The following is a 21,633-nucleotide window of genomic DNA, read 5'->3' on the forward strand; positions in this document are numbered from 1 at the left end:
ATCCGTCAAGGTTTTTCTCCAAGACTTCTAAGAAAGAGAGAGCTCAGCAAGTCCATCTGACTTTGATTCGGAGTTGGGTTCGGGCCCACGGTCGCTGCCTTGTACGCTAATTAGTTATTTATTTGCCCGACTGCAAGATGACAGCTCTGAGAATTCAGTCTCAACAATATACGAACAATGCACCTCCACCGCTAAGATCCATGAGCTCATATGTACTCAATCTGAAGGGATAGTGAATTGAAATGAAAGTGAAATTTTGTAGAGTACCTAAAGGTATGTGTTTCTCAGGGGAATGCAAACCTTTTGGGAGAATCCAAAAGCTTTGCGAGCAAAAATGCTGATTTCTTGCAGGAATGAAAGTTTTGCAAGAAAAAATTGGCGAGCCAATGCGAAGCAATTCTTTGAAGAGAAATGCATGCAAAAATGCAGACTTATCAGAAGGTGGTGCTTGGCGAGGCGACTGCATTGCCGCTCGGGTTCAAAAGAATTGCAGAGGAATGCACCTCAAAAATGCAGAGGAGATCAGAAGAAAAATCGCAATAGACAGAAAAATTCACCTGCTCGAATTCCTGGACTTCCTGTTCTCAAGGTTTTGTCTCTTTGTCGCACAAAAATTCCAGAGCTCCTACATGGGCTCTCCAGTCTCCACTGGAGAAGATACCACAATACTCATCTCTCACGGTTAGGAGAGACTGATAGAGAGAGAGAAAGAGGCAGAAACAGAAAGAGAGAAATAGACACACACACATAAGGGAGGGATCTCTGATTAAAATTCTCCTGGCACATTGTCGAAGGCCGTTGCAGCAATAAAGCCCTGCTGGCTGGCTTTTGTTCAAGTTTAAGGCTGTAGTCTTTTTTCACCCCGATTCTGCCTCTTTTGGTCTCCTGGCAGTCTTCTCTGCAGCTGAAGGGAGGTGCAGGGATGCAAAATGAAAAACTAGCGGGGTAAGAAAAAAAGATCGCCCCCTCCTCCCTCCCCACACTCTTGTCTTCTCACTTTCTTCAGATGTGGTATTCATTGGTCTCTGAAGGGACAATGCCCAGCATCAGACCGCAACAAAGCCGAAGCAGCTTTCAAACCGTCTTACAAAGTAACACGGCCTTCAAAGCTGAAAGACTGCCAAGAGTTTGCTTTGTAGATTCACAATCAGAAATGAGGACCTAACATGGACAGAGATACACCTGATATATAAACCCGGCCAATTTTACCATTATATCCACTCCAGATATGTATGGACCAATATTGCAATTCTGGTCAATACTGATTGGCTAATAATTGGTATGGTTGATAACTGGACAATATTAAAACTTAGAAACTAGTTTATCTAAATTAATTTACAAAACAATCCCCAGAACTTGAAAATGTAGGCAGCACGAAATTAAAATGTTTAGCATGAAAAATGGATATTCATTTTGAGATTTGTTAAATTAGCCTACATTTAACAATGTTATTAGATAAATCGTTTTTTAAAGATTAATTCTAAAGCCCCGTACACACCGGGACGAATATCAATGTGCATTATTCGTCAGCGTTTTTCAACGCGTTTTTTGTTTTCACACCCAAGCGATTTTCGCTGACGATGAGCTGAGTGAACACACAAATTCATTCCCTGACATTAGATGGCGCCAATTTGCTCTCCAATACCACTCCATATCAGTTTTCTTTTATTTGTAGTCCCTGTCACGTTTGTCATGTAGTTCTTTATGTTCTAGCACCAACGAGAACAGCAGCTCTATATTCATCTTGCCTTGCATCTTCCTCGTCTTATTTCTTCTTGGCAGTGTAGACGGCGACGCTACTTGGGGTATATCTTCTTCGCCGTTGCATAGGTGTGCTCGGCAAGACCGTTTTGTGTTTGAGCGCCCCCAAGTTGTGTTTTACTGTAACTTCAGGAGCTCCAAACACGTGAGCAAAAGCGCCAATCTCAGTGGTCGGATAGTTTTTGACGCAGCGCGTCAAACTAAAAAAAACACCCCGTCCCGAGGCGGTTTTTTTTTTTTAATTACGCTTTTACGCGTTGGTGTGCACACTCACATTGGCGCCCTTTGTTTAATCACGAGGCGTTAAACGACCGTTTTATGTTTGAGCGCCCCCAAGTTGTGTTTTACTGTAACTTCAGAAGCTCCAAACACGTGAGCAAAAGCGCCAATCTCATTGGTCGGATAGTTTAACGCAGCGCGTCAAATTAAAAAAACGAACCCGAGGCGTTTTTTTAAAAATGACGCTTTTACGTGTGGCGTTGTACGCGTCGGTGTGCATACTCACATTGGCGCCCTTTGTTTAGTCACGAGGCGTTAAACGTCGGAGAATAACGCGCGTGAAATTCGTCCCGGTGTGAACAGGCCTTAAGTGTGTGTTAGATTACAGCAAAGGTCATTTAAATATCGAATACAGACTGATACAGATAAATATATATTTTTAAAAATCAGTAATATTGGCCAATAACCAATATGGTACCAATATATTTCGCATACCTGGTTATAAATCTACAAACATTTGTGCATCATTTGTGGTATAATCAGCCAACCCACTACACACAAAACCCACTCTTGCGGTCTTCATAAACTTTTAATCTCCATTAAAACCAAACTCAACATGTCTCTCCGGAGTTGGCCCCACATGCAATTGAAACCAGAAGTGCCACAAATTTTACTCCAGTGTCGGTGGTAATTGTAAAGAAGTTCTTGACAGTGCTAGGCTAGTTTATCCTGCAACATTTTTTCAGAACAAAAAGTGGGGCTCCCATTGGTTGTATCATCTTAATGGGTTTTTAGTATTGTTAAACGGTTGTCCCAGGGTCAATTTGTTAACTAAAGAGGCACAAAGAGTGTGACACTGAATTAGCATATGAATAACTAGGCCTATATACTATTCTGCTGAGTAAGTCATCAGTAAATCTATCTAGTTTGTCTCAAAAGCTCCTGTTGGAATTTGTAAGACCAAAGCAAGTGCTGTAGATGTAAACAAAATTTCACAAAATGTCGACGATCATTTGAAATGGGACAGCCTAATACAAGCAAAACAATCCAAGTAAAGCTCTTTCCAACACAACCGGTGGTTCCTGATGTCTTTTTAATTGCTGAGTGAAATGCCGAGATCTGCTAGGGAGTGCTGACCAACGGAGACAGTGAAGAACAACAGTTATGGGAGGGTAAAGTATGACTGTGTACTGTTCACCACAGAAAACCCAAATGAAAGCCCTCAGCGGGGCCTCTGCAAGTGTGGGTCTCTCAGGGGATGTTAAAAATCAATATGCAACCAATTATTCATGCCGGAGGAAAAGTCTTTTGCAGTCCAAAAGTTGACAAGAGGCTGGAAGATTCTGTATAGTATAGTTGAGAGTTACGCAACAAATTCATTCTGTGATAAAGATAGTTAATAAAAATCAAATTTTTTAATGTTGTTTAGTCTATGTATGTGGTGTTTTTAATGTGCTTTAAGACAAACCACGAGCAAATTCATCAGTCAACACCACCATTGGTGATTATTTTCCCCTAAAAACTGTAGTGAACTGCAGACGGTCTCAAAAACACGGTTTAAAATCGCCCTTGTTCTATATGTCACAAACATGTAAACCAATCCCATCACGAGGGGGGCGGGCTTTGGCATATCATTAAATATGGTCTCAAGTGAAGCCAGGTTATCATGGTATTTTTCTGTTGATATAAAAAAATCGTCTAGATTTAGCAATATAGTGGGTGAATTAAGTATATGAAGACCACCAAGATGGCCACCATAACTTGCCTTTAATGGATTTGGACGGTATTCTATATTTTCTGCATCTGAAACCCACTTTAAGACGTGCAGCGTTGCAGATTTGTAGTTGCAACTCCCTTCAATTCTTTACTCAAAGGAGTTTAACACCGTCTTACAAAGGTCAAAATCCAGATGTGTGTTTGAAAAATTAGCCAGGAGTATGCAGCTCAGTAGAATTTAAATAACGCTGTAGGGGAAGTAAAATCTGTTTACTTGAGTAAGTAATGGACCATATTACATCTTTTCCATGGGGACAAATAATAAATGAAAAACATTCACACATTATACATTGCTGCAACCAAATTGAACAATTAGCTGATAGCATGCTGTACGTCTATAGGCCTTAGTCAGGTTAGACGTCATATTGAATTTAACGCAGATGAAAATTATCTTTATAATGGCACACACTGCATAAAGATCCTAGATCACATAATTTTCACAAATCACAACTTTTAAAATGGTTTTATGAAAGTTTTCTTTGAAAGACGTTTCATCAGCTGTACAATCTGCCTCGTTTTCATTCCTGTCGAAAATTCAATATGGCGCCATCATGGTGCCAAAAGGTCTACCGAAATATCCAAATGTCAACTGCCAAACAACTGATTAAAACAAATGTCTGTAGGGACTCGTTAACATCTTCATTTCAAAATTGACAGTCATTTTGTGGCATAGGGCTACATCTAGCCTCAATTAATTATCAATATAGTGCTCTCTGACATTTTTGACTGGCCAACTTGTTAATGAAGAGGGAATGCCATTTAAAAATCAATCAGGCACTAAGCACGCATGACCTATAGTGTACACTTCAATATGTACGGGAAGAAAATCACAGACTGGCTGCCATCCAACTAGTGCTTTATGTCTAGACTGCATACAAAAAGCAGTTAGTTAATGTGTTGCATTTAACTTAATAGGTTTAATTGACACTCACAAGTGGTGTACTGCATAGTACATACTAAAGTATTATATCAATGATTTGGGTCTTTAGGGGGCTTGCAAAATACCAAATGCAACAAAAAAGACTGGATTAACTCACTGACATTGACTAAACGTGAAGAATTTGCAGCTGCACTTCACCACACAGAGAGAAAATGCTGTTCATCACCATCAAACTAAGCTTTGAGTATATTCAAGATTCAAGCTACTAAAAGTATGTTTTACAGGCATCTACAAATTTTGCTTTTAAAATGTATGATTGAAGCCGCCTATGCTTAATTTCCCTAGACCTAGACCTCTATTATTGGAATAGAATCATATTTGCAAGCCTTTTTCTGTTTCTTTGATGGATTTAGGGTTGATGTTAGATAAACTGTATTTTTCGACAGGGTTGACAAGTCTGAAATGCTGGACCCAGTCGATGCTCATTTACATTTCCTGTACCAAGCAGAGGCGGACAGAGTACACAGCTTTATTACTTGAGTAAAAGTACAGATACCCCTTGCTAAATTTTACTCAAGTACAAGTAAAAGTACTACAGTCAGATGTCTACTTAAGTAAAAGTACTGAAGTACTTGTTTTTAAAAGTACTTGAGTATCAAAAGTACTTTTTCTAAATATTGCATTATTACTGTCACAGTGCTTACATTTATGGACAGAAACGTCCTACATGAAGTTATGAAAAAGGTTAATGTTTATACGTTGGAGAATGCAAAAGGAATTGAAAGTAAAATCAAGTCATTTTCATCTTTTTACCATGTTGCTTTATTTAACATTTAAGAAAATTTCAGAAAATTGAAATAGTCTGGCGAGGTGGGGCCACGGGTTGGCACATTCACGGGATGGACCGGCTGCGTCTTCATCCATTGTTTCGTCTCTTATCTAAATCTGACCATGGAGTTGACTTTGGCGGAAAGCTGAAGGTGATTGCTGATAGGCTACAGATTGTGGCAACAGATTACAAGCAATATTACTAATTAAATTGAATAAATTAGAATTGAGTAATTAATCAAATTAATTCCTTAAAAGTGAACCCTTTCAAATGAGTAAAACTTAAAACAACAACCAAAAAAAAAAAACATAAATTGAAGTCACCATTATGGTGATCAGTTTTTTTTATTTAGGTTTGTTTTAAAATTACGGTTTCCAGTGTCAACCCGCCAAAGGTTGGATTTCACCAGTGGCGTGTAAAGCAGTCACCCCTACTAGCCACTTTGGTGGGTTGAATTGTAATATTAAATTAAGTGGTCTTTTAAAAAGGCATCTGAAATAAAACTAAGTGAAATGTAGTTTTGTCAAAAATATAGATTTTGACACATATCGATATTGAAATGCTTCCAATACTAATTTTCTGAACAATATATACACGATACCAGCTGTGCTTTCTCACTTTCTCATCTCTCCGACAGCGAGTTGACAAACAAACCCGCCTCCTCTCACTCACTCGCTTTATTTGCTCCGGATTAACATTGTTGGGGTTACAAGGCTTGGATTTCAGTATGGGATTGCACGTATTGAGCATAATTTTATTAATTCCCGCATATATTTTTCTATACTTATCGTGCTTTGACAAATACAGACAAATTAATGTCAAGTATTCATATAAACACATTTAAAGTGAACGCAAACAGTTGAGAAAGAAAACGCATGTCTAACAGTATAATGGATCCTTGTGTCCGGTCCTAAAGTGACAGAAGCCTAATATGCCTGCTGCCAAATTAAGAGATATTATTAAAAATTAGATTAAAAATATCTTTATGGCAGTTTTTCCCCATGGTATCGATGTCCACTAGCCACAGTGGGCAAACAAGTTAATGTCAAGCCCTGCTCATTGTGATTTGTGAAGGCTGTTGCAAAACGCTCAACATACAAACAAGGTGATGGACTTCGCTTCAGGATGAATCTTTTACAGACGGGGTAATCTACCACAGTTTTATATCAGAGAGCTTCTGGGGTCTTGGCAGGTTGGGAGCAAGTTGCTTTGACCCTCCTCTGGCAACCCCAAACAACCAAGAAAGTGTCAGAGAGAGGGGGCACCAATAAACCAGTCCTTTGAATGCCCATCTGCCCTGGTTGCCCAGCCAGGGAAGTCAAATGCATCACCGCACACTAGATCAACAGGCAGCACAATGTGTCTGTTGATGGGGACACAACAAATCAGATCAGGCAGGGAGGGGACATTGTGAGACAAACCCAAATGTAACTAAGAAAAAGCACGAAAAAGAATAGAGTAGCTCATTTCAGCTGCTAATGGATGAGATCTCAAATGTACGAGGAACATGTTAGGTTGCAAACCAGATCTATGATGGTAGTAAACTGGACCTGTTTATAGCTAAATGTAAAATAAAAACACCTAAAACATGCTGGTTGGAAATGCCAAGAAGTTTTTTTTTTATTACCCGATAAGATGATATAATCACAAAATTACAAGGTCACGATTAACTTCAAGTGAAATCGAAGAATGAACTGATGTGACGTCATTTCGAACAAAATCAGTCTAATACGAGTTCCGGAAAAAGTTTGCTTCGGCTAGTAAACTCCTTTGTTCTGCTATTGGTTCATGGTGATTCATAATATATGTATTATAATATTATAATTAGAGCCAGGCCGATATTATCGGCCGATATTAGGCATTTTCCAAACTATCGGTATCTGTAGTTATAATGGCCGATAAATGAATACTTCAAAAATAAAATAAAAACGGACGAAACACGCTTGAACCATGTCATGAGTGTTAGAGTTGTATAGTTTGTCCACCAGAGGGCACTCTACACCGTCCCTGTTGGCAACACTCGTTGAGTTGGTCACGATACATATATTGCTTGAATAGCAATTAAAAGATCATCCCCATCAGTTCTCTTAACTGAAATAACCACGACAAAATTTGTCCAATTTGCAGTATGACATTATCCATTACTAAATTATAGCTCATCATAGACTAGCTAACCTCAAAGCTAGCTAATGCAACGCCAATCAGTCTGTTCTGTTGTGACAATAAAAGAAACAAGTTTCTTTTTAAAATGCATTATCATATTATGTTAGTTAAAATTCATAAATAACTACAAATAACTAATGTTAGGGAAATCTGTTAATGTTTTGTTTTGCGCATTTCTGAAAAAAATAAAAATAAATATCGGCCGATATATCGGAATGTCGGATTTTAAAACCCAAAAATATTTGTATCGGTATCGGCCTTCAAAATCCTTTATCGGTCGGGCTGTAATTATAATATTGTAATATATGTAACTCGGGTCGAGCGCACCAAAAGCTCTTTCACGCACTTCACGCCCTACGACCTAGCTGTTCGTGATAGGCGCCTTTTTGCTAAAAAGATAGACACTTAGTGCAAATATACGGTCCGTTATCGTAAATGTAATTTTTTTTCTTCCCCTCGCTTGAGCCCCAAGTGCGCATGGCAAACTTGCATTGAATAAATTTTATCAGACCGGACAGACTTGAAACACTACCGGCCCACCAGGGAAACTCCCGACTCTCCCGATTGCCACTCCGCCCCTGCTGGACGAACTGCTTTTAGTAGAAAAAATGAAGTTGTACTTCTGATTAAAATGAGACACTGACACTGTTTCATGTTTAATCCGGTAAAGCTGATTGATTTTAAGCAATCTAAAAAATGCTATAAATATATAAACGTGACGTGACTTTACTAGAGCGCTGAATTGCAGAACTCGTGCAAACATCCACATCGCCACGATCAGATGCTTTTCTCATGCTTTATTAGGAAAAATGCTTGCCGTTTTCTCAGTTTTATTGTGTTTATTTTGTTATTGAGAGGAAAGCGACGTCAGATGTTCAATAACAGTATATCGCTGCTCGCGTATTTTGAACTTCGCATTACCCCTAAACGAAGAACAAAAATGTTCATGTTTTGACGTCAAGTCATGCAATTAACGTTTTCACGATCGATCACTGCCATCACTTCAGATTACTCGGACAAACCAACCCGATCTCACGGGAATTCGTATGAATTTTACGAGGTGGCTAATTCGTAACAATTCGTACGACCTCACTCGTACGATTTTGCTAAATCGTACATATTTTACGAATTAGCCAATTCGTATGAATTCGTACGAATGATCCCTGACCCCGCCCCTAAACATAACCGTCACGTGGGTTTAGACAAATTGTACAAATTCGTACGAGTGAGGTCGTATGAATTAGTACGAATTAGCCACTTTTGAATCACTCGTACGAATTGGCCGTGAGATAGCGTAGGACAAACGCAATCATGCTGTTTTTTCAGCAACGCTTACAGTAAGTGTGCAACAACCTTTGGTTTACTGCCACAAGGACCCTTTGAAGTTGCCTTCGGTAAATACAGACACAGACGAACAGACATACTGTACATGCAATTACATGCAGCAGAGCAACGGTGCGGTGCAGATCCATGAGCCATCATGGTTAACTCAGCTGCTGCCTTTGAGGAAAACACCCAACTGGATAATCACACACACACACAATAATCCCACCCTCAATACTGAGTGTCTGAGTTTTAACTGTGTTTTCGGCATTCTAGAGCAGTGAAGTCACTCGACAGACTGTATTGAGTGGGAGTGAGTCCTTTTATGCAGTCCGGCTCTTATTACATTACAAGACCACAGAGCAGAGAAATCAACAGCTTTACAATATCATCTATCCATGTACCACACAGGCTCCGTCTCAAAAGCTAGATTGCCAGACTGTCTACATTAAGTCGGAAACGGAAGTTGGGATCATCTTTTCTTCCCTATTATATATCAGAGTGAAACGGCTTCTCGAACAAGAAAAAAAAAGATTGTCCATTGGGAATTGGTTGTGGTTTGCCATTGGTGGATCTCAAGTGAGTGACAGGTTGCCCCACCTTCGCGCCAATAAACGCATGCAATGACAAGCATTTATGTGAACTTGTGTGAGTTTGAAGACAGTTTAATGACTGACAACTTCTGGAGAGTAACAGCCCAAACACTGGACAAAGATGAACCTTTCTAAAGGCTATGGCTACGTCCGAAAGCTTAAAAATGCTTCCTTCGGAAGACGTATTCGAAGGTAGGAAGGCAATGTTAGCTTCACTTCCGGTCTCAGAGATGCCTTCATCTGATCGAGTTTTGAAGGCAGCAAATTTATCCTTCACTGCCTTTGCCTCCACATTCTGCAACAGTTAAAATAAAGATGGCGTCTGAAAGTCGCGGTTGGTTTGTGCGTTTTTGACAATTTTTTTCCACTTTTGATGTAATTTTCAGCAAGAAATTAGCATTGGAGTAAATAAATATTTCCTTAGTTTTCACCAAAGCTTGCTCTACCGCTGCCTCAGAAGTGTTGTGTGAGGTATATTCGATTAAGATAAATATGTAAATTTGCACTGCGCACTTCCCTCTTAATACCAACAACAGCAAAAAAGAAATTGGTGAGAAAACAGCAGTTTAGAAAGCATCGGATCATAGCAATATGGATATGTTTGCACTCCAGTAAAGTCACGTCACATTTATACAATAGATTGCTTTAAAGCAATCATCTTTACAGTATTAAACATGAGAAAACAAGTGTCAGTGTCGCTTTCAAAACTTCAATTTATTATAGCGGCTCCAAAGTTTGTAAGTTCTTCTTGAGCAGTTTTATTTGCATTCGACCTCAATGGAGAAGACTTCCACGTCAAATAAGGCGAAGCCTCAGAGCCACACCCACCCACCACATAATTGCCACGGTCCAACGGTAGTCCAGAAGCGTTTAAAAGCCAGCATGAACCAAGTTCGCTTGGAAGCGGTTTTGAACTCCACACTTCGTTTTGGCCTGATTCTGTTAAGATTGACGTCACACCAGCTCAATCTTCAGTTGTTAAAGGTGTCATTTGGTTCATTCAACAAACAAAATGACTTGAAAAAAAGATTCGTTCATTTTAATGAACGAGTTCGAACAGGAGAGTTACGAACGCACATCACAGAACAGAGCAAGGCAACCATTTGAGCTTATAAAACTTAAACTTTGTTATTTATTTTTGAAATGAGCGATCGTTTCGCTTGATAAGACTCTTATTCGTCGTCTGGAATCATTTAAAGCCCTTTGAAGCTGCATTGAAACTCTCAGTGCTCAATGAAGTCCATTTTATGGAGAAAAATCCTGGAATGTTTTCATCAAAAAACTTAATTTCCTCCTTAACCGGGGGTGAGTAAATTATCAGCAAAAGTTTTTTTTAAAAGTGAACTACTCCTTTAAGTATATATTCTTTGAGGGGTCGGGTTAGATTTCAGGTGACTGTAATTAGCTTCGAATTGCTGAACTGTACAAAAACAGTATGTGCTCATTTAGATAAAGTTTCAGCCCTGCCAAAAACCAAACTCTACCAAAATCTATCAAGGTCATCCCTATACGTGTATATAATTATGTCAATTATGAGCTTTCCAAATCCGAATTATGACTACAACGGATTTAAGTCGCAACTTAGCTCAGTTTGGACATAATGTGAAGTTACTGCATTTAGCAGCATGGTAAAACACTCTCATACCCTGCAAGTGTCTGTTTAAACTCCCAAACTCTTGCACAAATGACATCATAACGGAGGGGGGGAGGGATATCAGTGCTCAAAGGGGGTTTGTAGATGCGTGTGCAGTGAAAAAGAGCAAAAGAGACAGAAAAGAAGGGCAGAGAGGGGATAGGGAGGAAAGTGTAGGCTTGAGGAGTCATTTGGGACGTTTTCTGCAGTCCAGCCAGAGAATGAGGCCTCAGAGAGACTCAAGTGTTCGGTTAAAGGGGTTTGCAGACAGAAACCTTGTTTTGTTGTTTGTCGTTCAAAGATGTAAAACTCCTGTGGATTGATGGACTCCTCTCGAGACGTTATTCACCTTTCATTAACATATAAAACATGTGAAATTGTGTCAGAGGCAAGGAGAGAAAGATAAGATGGAGTCATTTGGACTCTACAAACGATTGCGTCATGGCTTTAGAATCCGAACGGATCATCCAACAGCTCCCTCGTCGTGCTTTTTCACATTAAAATCCACCTTGTTTACAATGAACTATGATTTATGGGATTATGATAACAACACAGCCCAAATCCACTTTACCGGTAACCCTGATTAGAGCTGTCGCATTATGTGGGTTTAGCCAAAAATCACATTCAGCGAGTAAACTGAGACTAAGACCTCAGCGACAGATTATTAGGCCTGTAGTGTGGAATTGATCACAGATGACTTCACAATCATAACCAGACCACAGACTATCCTAAAACAAAAAGTGAATTTTATGCAATGACTTCAGTTTATCTAAAGTTAAAAAAAAAAGACAAATCGAAAAAATACCAAAAACACAGGAACAAATGGAAAAATGTTAGTAACAATGGAGGTAAATAATCTGAAATCTCATATTGGTTTGTATGTGGACCCGAATGTCATGAAACGAAACAAAAAAAAACAAAAAAATTATAAAAAGTGATGACTGACAAACACAATTTAATCTGTCCATTAAAAAAGTATTTTATAAATAACTATTATCTATCATTAGTGATTAATAAACTTAAATTTGCTTGTCTGTTTTTAGAAATTCATTTGATTTGATTTTTAGTGAATTTTTATAATCAAACTTCAAAATTAAACAACGTATCCATGTTTACAATTTTTTTTTAGTTCATTGTATATTAAGTAATTTCTCTAATGATTGTTGGTCACATTTTGGCATTTATCATTTTGTGTGAATATTTATTTTATATTTCTAGCTGACAAATAATAAAAATCATGAATCATTTGCAGTGCCTAAAATGATTTGATGTGAGGGAAAATCAACAAAATCAGTCATACTATACTGAGCTGATAAGAGATGTGCGAAAAAAATGTTCAACTGGTAGCGAAAAACATTTAGTATGTCCTCCAGACGCCATTCGTGCACTGAACATGCGCATCATGAATAAACTTATACACACAGCACGAGTGGAGGCTACTTTGAACAGAGCTCTGTTCGTTTTCCCAGCATTCCCAGTCTGTGTCCTCAAACGCCCCAGAATTGCAACATCATTGTAACAAGAGTCCAAGAATCAGAAACAACACTTCAAATTAAGTTATTGACCCCAAGAAGAGATTTATGGACACTCAAAATCCGCCTCGCCTTCGCCTCAAGTCAACGGTCTACATTATTTAGGCCTATATTTTATGCCACTAAATCCCAGCAAACCTAACTAATAAATCTATAGTGCTTCAATAATATTTCCCAGACGTCAGAAACCCCTCAGGAAGTGTAATCCAAGCGCTTTAAACATGGGCTCTCCCAACAGTCCCGTAAAGCACGCTAATGCTCAGGGACGCGCCGTCATCACTCTCTCTCTCTTTCTCAGCGGCCGAAGGAGCGGGAAGAACTGCAGAGATGTTAAATTAATCACAAGAGCTCAGAAAAAGAGAGACTGCGACAGAGAGGGGAGCTTGTAAACTGCCCGATTTGGGTTTGCGGTCATTACAGCCGTCAGCGGTTCCCGCTCCAGGACTGTAAAACGTCTCGCCAGGTCTTCGTGACTACATCCATGTCATTTATGTCATTCAACAACAAAAAAGGCCCAACCATCCACACAAGTGCTCATTTTCACAGAAACAGACTTACTTGGTCGGGGGCTAATCTAATCAAAGCTGACAGCAGATTTTTAAACTGACACAAAATGTATAATTCTATTAAATTGAGCAAGCGGTCAGTTAAGGCCAAATGTTGTCCTCAGTCTCGGAAAAGTCATGCAAGCTTGCGTGAGAACTGAATTTTGGATCTGTATGATGCATAAGCTGTTTGATTAGTTATGTAAAATGGGCACAAAAACACAGACAACACAACAAAAATGTGCTTAAAGCTACACTGTGTAACTATTTTAGTTTATTCTTAGCTAAAAACTCTGAGTTCTTTCAAAAATATATGTGCTCATTAATTTATATTTACTTCGTTCAAGTATGAAAATACACACGGGTAAGGGGTTCTAATGTCGGTCGCCATGTTGCCCCTCCATCTTTAAAGTACATTAGCCAAAGAGGGACATATCCGTTAATTTTTGCGTTTACGTTTGAGTTAACACTCATGGACGAGGTCGAACTGGAAGCTATGTTAATATTGTACTACATTGGCCACCGTAGGAGTTAAAACGAAATCGGAATTGAGAGGAACAGAAACTAATATTCACTGGATGGTCATATACCTTTTCACCACTAGATGGGGGTAAAAATCACACAGCGTAGCTTTAATGTGGAAACGGCTGACTCACCCTCATGTTGTTCCAAACCCGTAAGACTTTCATTCATCTTCAGAACACAAATGAAGATATTTCTGATGAAATCTGAGAGCTATCTGTCCCTTCATCGACAGCAATGCAATTTACACATTCAAGGTCGAGAACGGAAAGACATCATTAAAGGGATACTTCACCCCTGGAAAGATGAATGTGTATATAAAATGGGAAATTGAAATGTGAAATTATTTTTGAATTTGGAGCTTTCTAGACTGAGAAAAGCCAGAAAATGTATTTTTGGCTTTTGTAGATGGAAGACAACAACTCCCAGAATGCACTTGCTTCGCTGCCCTAGGAGGCCACCCCTACCGGTAACAGAACGCAGTAGTTAAACAACAAGTCTAGGCTACTAGTGAGTCTCCGTGATGAGTCTGTGTTTCGAGATCGCCCAAAATGTCCGGGATTCGGCTTTTGCGTTCTACAGTCGCCATTCATCATGTTTACTGTGGCGAGCGGGACGAGTGAGGGCCGCGGGAGAACGACATGAAGCCGGTGGCGTGATTACCGATGAGCGACACCTGTGAGACGCACCGGTCTCGTATCTCTCACGGAGGAGCGGGAATTTTCTTAGCAATGTTAAAACGCACATCAACCGAACACTTGTTTAGCGTTCATGTAAACACTACATTCAGATTCACCAATCGGAATGAATTCAGTTAGATTGAAACAAAAGCTGTGCATGTAAACAATGAATGGCGACTGCAGAAAGCAAAAGCTGAATCCCGGATATCGATGGCTGGACATGTCCGGGAAAAAGAGGATGGTAACCGCTACTACTCAACTTTCTCCACAGAACTAGAGCCTGCTAACTTAGCTTCCAAAACAAGATGGCCGACACTATGTGTTCATTCTGTGAGTGAGATCCCCCCCCTCTATGGGCGGGTTGAAAACATGCGGAACAGCTCCTTCTACTGGCTTTTGCCTCTGGACAAGAAAATCCTCCGATGACGCAAAATGACGATTGTTACGTCATCGAAGGATTTTTTCCGGACAAAAAAATACATAAATCTCTCGTCTCAGGGGGATATGAGGGTGGAAAGAATGGTAATTTGAAAATACTACAGGTTCTCTACTAATACAAAGCTTAATGCTAAATCCTGAAGTATCCCTTTAAAGTAATCCATGCAAATCCCGTGGTTTAATTTACCACTTTATTTATGAAAATGTTGACCTGCAATCCAACAGGGGAAGCACCACGAGTTCACGACGACGCATGCGTGTTGTGTTGATTTGAGACCGGAAGTTGTCTCTGAAATATGGTTGTAAATTATGTTTTTTGCCGCATACAAAAGCGCTCACTTCAGCTCACAAAATTGAGGTTAAACCACTGCAGTCACATGGATAACTTTAATGATGTCTTTCTATCGTTCTTGACTTTAAATGTGTTACAAATTGAGTTGCTCCCAATGGAGGGACTGAAAGCTCTCGAATTTCATTAATAGGTCTTCATCTGCGTCCTGAAGATGAATGAAAGTCTTACGGGTTTGGAACGACATGAGGGCGAGTGATTAATGACAGCATTTCATTTTGGGGTGAACTAACCCTTTAAACAAATGAACTACAAGCATAAATGTCCATTCCAGTTAGCTTTTACAAACGTCTACAAAAACTGTACAACTTTCCACAATAATTTACAACTTCCAGAAAACATTCAAAGCAATAAATAACAAGATAAATTATTTATCAATATTGACAAGTCATAGACCAATATATTCGCCAATTTTTTACCATTTTGAGATTATCGGCATTTGCCTGTTATATGTAGAACTAAGTCAACATTTCAAAACGCATTCATACTCATTTCAAAACAGCATATTCACTTTTAGCCTCTGAAAACAAGCATCTCCAGACTCAAGCAAAGGCCGTACCCCGAGGGAACGTCTCGCTGTGCGTTGAATGAAAAGGTGCTGCGAGTCAAGGTTCAATTGAAGGACTCGCTGTGGGAATGAGCTTTATTTAGACTCACCTGCTGGTAGCCTGAGATCACACCGTCTGTAACGCTCGCGCTGCTCGATCACCTGAAATAAACAAACAAACACAACAATCATCCAAAGTGATGAACGCTGCATCTGGAAGTAAGAAAGAAAATATCAGCTACCAGTAGATTTCACTCAAAGCCTTCCAAATAGCTAGGTGCACTTCCTCCCTGATCTGATGTACCTTGTTATCTCTTCAAACGCCTGGAATGCACACGAGAGCCAAAAGATTGAAAAAAACGTAGACAGTCAACTCCCTAGGCCTAGACAAGCCCATCAGTCGATAAATGGAGAAACGGGCCAGGCTAAACTCTTTGAATCTTTAAAATAATAACTCCTGCACACATGCTAAACGCTCCTCTTCTATGAATCTCACAACGTCTACACCATTTCATTACAGGGTAACGATAACCACATTCTAGAACCAAGTTAACACTTCCTGTTTTTTTAGTTGTTTAGCTAGCGTTTATTTAGTGAGGTAATCTCTCAGTGTACAAGCTTAGCACTCCGTTAAACAATTATCCGGCTAACTTAAGGCCTGTTCACGCAAAGAACAATAACTACAACGATATTAGCTTTGCCCACACCAACGCATAATAACGTTTGGTTTATTATAACCGTTCTGCGGTTCTCGATTGGCATGTCAGTGTTTTTTTTTTTGTTTGTTTGTTTTTTTTACATAGAATGTTAATTGGGAAAACGAACATATCTGCGTGATGAGAACTACCAAAAATGACAGAAACAATTTTAGGAAACAAATTATTTGAAATTTAAATCAATTTTTTAGTTTAGCTCGCATCCCATTCGATTCGATGGAGAGGGCGGGATTTATGAGCTATACTGCAGCCAGCCACCGGGAGATGACCAAAATGTTTTGGCTTCACTTTTCAGGACTTGTGCTGCACACACTTGGTTTTAAGACTTTTTTTTAGATATAGTTCCTCTGTCTTTATCATTATGGTTGTGCTGTGGACTTCTCTATTCTCAGAATTAGAATGATTATTAAAACGTAATAGTTATCGCTAGTTATTGTCCTTGGTGTGACCAATTATTTAGCCTATATTCTGTTCAATTATACAGTTTTCTTTGATCATCAGGCAACACAAACTGTGGACATTGGACAGACTCAATGGGTGGACGAGAATACTTTTTGTGCGGAAAAAACAACAAAAATAACGACTTTATTCGACAATTCCTTTTCTTCCTTCTGGGCCTGAGACGAGAGTTCAAGATATTTCCACAACGCATGCGCGAGAACTAAACAAGAAGTAGTAGAAAAATAAAGTAGTTCTCGCGCATGCGTTGTGGAAATCGCTCGAACTCTCGTCTCAGGCCCAGAAGGAAGAAAAGGAATAGTCGAATAAAGTCATCATTGTTTTTTTTTTCGCACAAAAAGTATTGTCGTCGCTTGATAAACTTATAGTTGAGCCACTGTAGTCACATGGAATATTTAAACATTTTCTTCGATGACTTTCTGGGCTGTCAAGTTTCGATCCCTTAGGCAGCCAATGTGGTAGTGAGACAGCTCTCAAATTTAATCAAAAATATCTTCACTTGTGTTCCGAAGATGAACGAAGGTCTTACGGGGTTGGTACAGCATGGGGGTGAGTAATTAATGACTTAATTTTCATTTTTGGGTGAACTAACCCTTTAATAACAATAACAGATGGTTATTTAGCTAGTATTGGTTATTGGACTGCCAGTACCGCTAAAGCGAAGGCACAGTCGAATTTACCGTTATTTGTCAAATGTTTGTCAAATGTTTTGAATCCACACAATCAGGAATTTTAACGCAAGGATAAAAGATTTCGCAACCAGTTCAAGTTGGTCACGCAAATTTGCTAAAAGCTGCTTGATTTGAAACTAACTTCTGCACGAGCTTTGCTTCGTACAATATTGCTATACAGTATATTTGACAATGGACATTTTTTTCCAACAAAACTTTGCAGAAATGTGACTACACCTTTACTTTACAACTTGTCACTAGTGTTGTCGTGATACTGGAATTTCCAACTTCGATATATGATACCATGAAAAAACATCGATTTTGCAACATGGCATCATGCCTTTGCGTAAACATACTATACTTTCAAGTCAAGAGGCGTGTTATCTATACGCATTTTGAGCTATCCGCGTGTATGTGTGTATGTCTACGCCGTTAAATGTCCGAGTGATTCCGCGTGTATGTACATGCTGTCATATGTCCGAGCGAAACGAAGCAAAATGTAGATCTACATCTGGGGAGCGATATTATTTTCCTAGGATGGTAGGAGAAGACTCATAAATGCTATTAACCCCAGTGACGGGTAGGTTTAGGGACGGGGTTGAGGTAGGTCATATATTTATATACAGTAATAACGTTAACTCAACGGCGTTCATAAACACGCTGAAAAGCGATCATGCGTGTTGATAGCACGCCAAAAATGGAAATACGAATTGGTGTGTCATAAAAATGCCATTTCATGAGAACAGTCTGGATATTCAACCATTTACCATCACCATTTTCGATACAACGGAGAAAACTGCCATCTATACCGCCATACGGATAATTTATCATATAATAATTTGTGGATAATTTGGGTAATTTAGTTGTGATATCTTACACAACACAGGGAGGGTTTTATTTGAATCGTTGAACTACATTTACAAAAAAAAAAGTAATAAAAAGAGAAAAAACTGAAAACGATAGAGCAATAAATACAATAGAAAACAAAGCGGCTAATGAAATAAACATGGCTTTTCAGATAATATCAACACATCAAAATATCAACATTTTTGACAACACTACTTTGACCACCACCAATAAACATTTTGCAGTTTTGCACTTCTTCTCAATTCTTGCCAAAATGTTGCTATATTTATGGTTTAGCACCTGCAAATAAATCAGACGCTTTTCCGCATGTTTTAAAAATGCTCTAAAAATGACAGACCCCCTTTACATACCGAGAGACAGACAGACCTCCATCAAAGAGCTCAGTTGAGGGGAAAAACCCATCAAATTGACCCTGTCTAGAGCCCTCGGGAAGATCCGCAGCATGTGATGACCATCTTTATCGTCTGTACCAACACATCTGTCTAAACACTGCTAGGTCATCCACACAGCGGGTAGTGCATGCATCACGTCCATGCATTATTTCATTCTGTGTGTCCGATTATGCTTAAGTCTTAAAACAAATGTTCCCCAAAGAACCTTTCACTGAGCATTTCTTAATCAAACCATTTTGTTCTTAGCATGAAAAACATATCCAAAGAACCATTTGCCACTATAAAGAACCTTTTCTGCAATAGAAAGTTCCTGCGGATGTTAAAGCCTCTTCATCCATAAATGCCAATAAAGTTAGAAACCAACTGAATCTAAAAGGTAATGTTCAGAAAACTCAAATTAGTACACTCCTGTTACGCCACATGCAAATAATTGGTTCACGCTTCATTCACCGTGCTGATGGGGTTCAGGGTCACTTAGATAACATCCGTACTTACATAATTGTGTCTGGCCCGTGTTGTCCCACAGACAGCTAGTGGCCCCTGAAGCGAGGTGATTCCACTCGGCAACTTATGCAAGCAAGCTTGCAAACGAAACATTTAGCATCTGTTTTCACACTTCCAGACATATTTTGGCTAAGGAACCCATTTAAATTTGGGGTTTTATTGTAGACCAGTGAGCTCCCAGCTATTTTAAAAAACTCAGACCACGCCGTTTGTGGGAAACGAGACACTTACGCAACACTGGATTGTTAGTGTGATTCTGTCAGACGGCTCTGAATTTCACAGGCTCTCGCTACTGAGTTTGGCTCTTTTTGACACCCTGAGCATGGAGTTTATGAGAGGAATGTGCAGAGATTTTGGGGAATACTTTGGTAACCCACAGCATCATTACGTCAGCCACGTTACGTTTACTGGCTGCTTGACGCATATTGCGTACAAAAATGTCAAGCGCTGGCTAAAAATGTACAGTTCCAATCTGATTGGCTGTTGGAGGTTCTTCTTGAATTATTAGCAATATAACAATTCTGGAAAAATATAGCTGCATGATATACTGTATATCGCAATGAAAGCATTATCGCAATATCGCAATATGGCTTAGCACAATTTAAGCAAATATACGTGATACCGGTTTCAGAGTAAAGCACATTTACACACGTATAGTTCATGATACTGTGTTTCCGAGTCTTGGTTAATTTAAAGTGAATTAAGTTCTGAAATGCTGTGAGATACACACGTGTAAATGAACTAGAGCCAGGCCGATATATCGGCAGGCCGATATTATCGGCCGATATTAGGCATTTTCCAAACTATCGGTATCGGCAGTTATAATGGCCGATAAATAAATATTTCAAAAATAAAATAAAAACGGACGAAACACGCTTGAACCACGTCATGAGTGTTGGAGTTGTATAGTCTGTCCACCAGAGGGCACTCTACACCGTCCCTGTTGGCAACACTCGACTATGTGACTGAAGTATTTCTTTAATAGCGCGTGACAGCTATAGCAATGAGACGCATCATCTCTCCTTGGCCTGTTATATTGAAAATGTATGTTTTACAATTAGCATTATGATGTAATCCAATGGTAAATTATGGCTCATCATAGACTAGCTAACCACAAAGCTAGCTAATGCCACTATCATCGGTCTGTTCTGTTGTGACTAAAAGAGACAAGTTTCTTTTTAAAATGCATTATCATATTATTTTTGTTAAAACTCATAAATAACTACAAATAACTAATGTTAGGGAAATCTGTTAATGTTTTGTTGCGCCTTTCTGAAAAAAATAAAATAAATATCGGCCGATATATCGGAATATTGGATTTTAAAACCAACAAATATTTGTATCGATATCGGCCTTCAAAATCCTTTACCGGTCGTGCTCTAAAATGAACATCTAGTTCCTTCACTCTAAAACCGAAACCGCATTATTTATGTATTGGCAACCCGTCAAAATAAAAGCTTGATGACATACTGTTTGAAAATGACTGACAAAGAATTGTGAATTAACATTTAGAATTAACATTTCTTATGTTTCATATGTTTAATATATTTAATAAAAAACAACAATCCTTAATATAATCCTATAATAATAACACTGAAATCAAAATCCTAATAATTATTATTTCGATATAATTGAATTGGTTAAAAAAAACAGTGTGAATGTGGCCTATGAAACTTAAGTGGATTTTTTCTGATGTTCACTTTATAGTTAGAATTGGTTCTTGTAAACAGTCAACTTAAATATTAACACCACATTTTTCAAGTTTTCAGACCTAAAAGAATATCACACTCAAAATAAATGCAAATGCACTCACCAACAAAATCTCAATGATTCTATAGCAATTCATAGTTATTTCCAAATAGAGCAAGTCATCTGGTGAAACTTCCTTTCCTTTTCATATCACATTTATAGTCGTAAAATATCGTGCTGCCATTTTTCCCCCAATATCATGCAACCCTATGAGGTATAAATGAGGTGTACATGTGATCTTGCCCAGCTGTGGTTGTCAGATATGGTCTGAGCTCAAAAGAGTGATCAAAGAGAAGAGGAAGTCCACTTTGAACGGCTGACTAGCTATATTTGACAGAATAACGGGCAGATGAGCGTTCAGTAAATCATCTCAGAATGTGAGTATCCCTGCGCTCGCTCTACGCCAGAACAGATGGTGCTCGGGAATCCCTCAATAAATGATAAACCCCCCTCAGGTCCACTGCATGACTGACAACCCCTAAGAA

General features: G+C 38.9%; 1 protein-coding gene and 1 long non-coding RNA gene across 3 annotated transcripts in view; one reads left to right on the forward strand and one right to left on the reverse strand.

The window, feature by feature from the left end:
- add3a (adducin 3 (gamma) a) overlaps positions 1–21,633 on the reverse strand; it is a 111,318-nt gene that overhangs the window by 65,679 nt on the left and 24,006 nt on the right. Inside the window, exon 2 of one of the 2 annotated variants that reach the window (XM_039694641.2) lies at positions 15,901–15,952. The gene's annotated coding sequence lies outside the window, so the exon portion shown is untranslated. Of the gene's footprint in view, positions 1–557; positions 643–15,900; positions 15,953–21,633 lie in introns of those variants that run through there. The other variant, XM_039694642.2, reaches the window with a different exon arrangement.
- Positions 1–21,633, forward strand: part of LOC120495204 (uncharacterized) — a 57,783-nt gene that overhangs the window by 16,920 nt on the left and 19,230 nt on the right. The gene's annotated exons all lie outside the window — the stretch shown is intronic.

Source organism: Pimephales promelas, chromosome 2 (genome assembly GCF_988280905.1).
Source record: "Pimephales promelas chromosome 2, fPimPro1.hap1.1, whole genome shotgun sequence".
NCBI classification, from domain to species: Eukaryota; Metazoa; Chordata; class Actinopteri; order Cypriniformes; family Leuciscidae; genus Pimephales; species Pimephales promelas.